This window comes from Gadus chalcogrammus, chromosome 21, assembly GCF_026213295.1.
Source record: "Gadus chalcogrammus isolate NIFS_2021 chromosome 21, NIFS_Gcha_1.0, whole genome shotgun sequence".
Classification (NCBI taxonomy): domain Eukaryota; kingdom Metazoa; phylum Chordata; class Actinopteri; order Gadiformes; family Gadidae; genus Gadus; species Gadus chalcogrammus.
The window spans coordinates 4,912,816-4,915,315 of record NC_079432.1 but is presented as its reverse complement, the minus strand read 5'-3'; positions in this window follow the sequence as shown (position 1 = coordinate 4,915,315).

The window sequence follows — 2,500 nt, the reverse complement described above, 5'->3', positions numbered from 1 at the left end:
CATTGTTGAACAAATCCTGCGTTAAAAGGAAAGAGTTAGTCTGCATTTATACTCTTGAAGACGTTATGCTAAGCCAGTGCCTCTGCCACTTTAGAGTCTCAGGCTTCATCCAGCCGAAGTAAATCCGTCTCTCAACGGTGATTGGCCGAAGCCAAGGGGGCCATCTTTTTCACACGCTTTCTTACTCACAAACCCCCCCCCCCCAGCCACCACCCCCACCACCACCCCGCGTCCCCACCTTCCCTGAGCCCCCCACAAGCCAGTGTTTACCCGTCACCTAACAATAGCCGGTTACTGGCAATTAAACAGCATTTGCTGTGGAATCCGTGGCACTGATCTAATGGCATTACTGTTGGACGATTCAATCCCTGAATAGTCAACAGGATTTTGCCTCTCACCAGGAAAATACTGCTTCATCGAATTACGCGTATTACATCGATTTACCCACAGCTTATGATTCAGGGTTCACAGATTACTGCTTCCTCTGAAGATGGCGGCGGGAGGAAGTGATAGGGCCGGCCGACTGATCACTTCCAGTGCCTCCGTAAGGAAATAATCCACCGCTTAGTCTTCGCGGGATCCCTGGGCCTTTGGAGGCTTTGAAAAGGCCCCGAAAAGAAAAACGAAGTAAACAAAAGCTCTGCGATGAATACGAAAGCAGGCCTCACCTTATGCAATGGATTTGTTTTTCCTTCGACTAATGTGTGATTCTCCTGCGAGCGAGTTGCCGTCTGGGACTGTAACACCGCCCACAATGGAGGCCGCTCACGCTTACATTGCCTGTGGCGTTCCCAACCAGGTGTTTGCCTTACAGTCACACGTGGAAAGACGAGCGAAGGCATGAACACACTTGCACACACACACACACACACACACAAGTACGCACACACCCAACCACGCACACGCACACAAAAAATCCCCGACCAATCACGTCCACGCACACAAGCGACCCCGTCTCGCTCACATATAAGAGGCAAACCGCACATGGTGACCTTTGAACTGTCCGGGGTCGTGTCGGGCCGCGTGTCTCAGGGAACCAGGAAGAAGACCGGCCAAGTCCATTATCTCACAATGAAGGGCTAATTACCGGGGCCCTGCAAGCCTCAAATCACACTGTAGCAGACTGTGCCTGTGTCTGTCCTCCGCCGCCCCCCCAACATCTTAATTGCTCTTTTATTCTCGCTCTGTTTTCCGCCGCGCCTCTCTCCCTGACTCGCCCCTTTCCCCTGGCCTCCACCATTTCATACATGAAAGCTGGATGCTAATTACTTGCTATGGAAATATTGGGCCTGTGATTAGCCGAAGCAGAAGGCTGGCTGGGTGGATGGCTGCTGGCTGGCTGGCTGGCTGGCTGGCTGGCTGGCTGGCTGGCTGGCTGTTAGGGGGTTCAGTGTCGCTGTATGAGGTTTGTGGGTGCTGAGCCAGCGAGCAGGGCTTAAATGCGACCAATAGGAAACAATAATATTGCATGAGGGATGGGGAAGAGGGGGAGGAGGGGGTGGAGGGGGAGGAGGGGGAGGAGGGGGAGGAGGGGGAGGAGGGGGAGACAATCACATTTTTTTTTTTTCGTTACGAACAAGCAATGCTAAGCGCTAAAGGATAGCTATTGTGATTCACTTGTAATTGTTATAACTGCCACGCTGGGAAAATGTTCAATGGCAGATACTGTGCGCTTTATAAAAAAAAAACGTCTTCTTTCTTTTGCCGGCAAAATACAATTTAACTATTAAAATATTTGTGTGTTTTTTTTTTACATTTCTCACATTAGCTGACCATGTGTGATGCAAAAACAAATCAAATAATAAATGGATAAATCGTGCTTTTTTTTTTTTTGCTTCTACGCCTGGCCCGAGCAAAGAGTCCAGGACCGACAAGCCCCGTGATTGGCCAGCGGGCTCCAGTACCCAGATATTGTTTTGTTATCAGCGACGACTCATTTCACCAAGTAGTAATTGAACCCCCATTATTTCCTCGTCCTCGACCCGGGGGCTTGTTATCTCAATCTGTAGGCAATTTTGTAAACACTGCCTCCCGGTCTTCCTCCATTAACTAGTCATTTCAACAACAAGAGGTCAGCCTTAATGGGCTCTTCATAAGACGCTCATACATATGGAAATCAGACCTTCGCGAAGGAATGTGCTTTGGATTTCATCGAACACATTATTTTCTCTCCGCTTTTTGCACATGCCATTACTTCCTGTTAATTGTACATTTACTTTGAGCTATTATTATTTTAGATGGATTGGTTCTTTTTCATTGGCTGCTATTTAAATTGCACATGAGGAAAGAAGGATACACTATGTTGGGTTGTTTATTTGTATATTTCTCTATTCTGCCTCGGTATATAACTCACTTGGTTTTGCTTTCCCTGCATATAGATGTTGTTGTTGATGCAGGTTTCAGTAACTGCCCGGGTTGCCCTTTGCTTGGGTTGGTGGTGCATTCTCAGTGCGATTTCAAGTTTTTCTTCATGAAACATCAGTTTAACAACATCCTATTT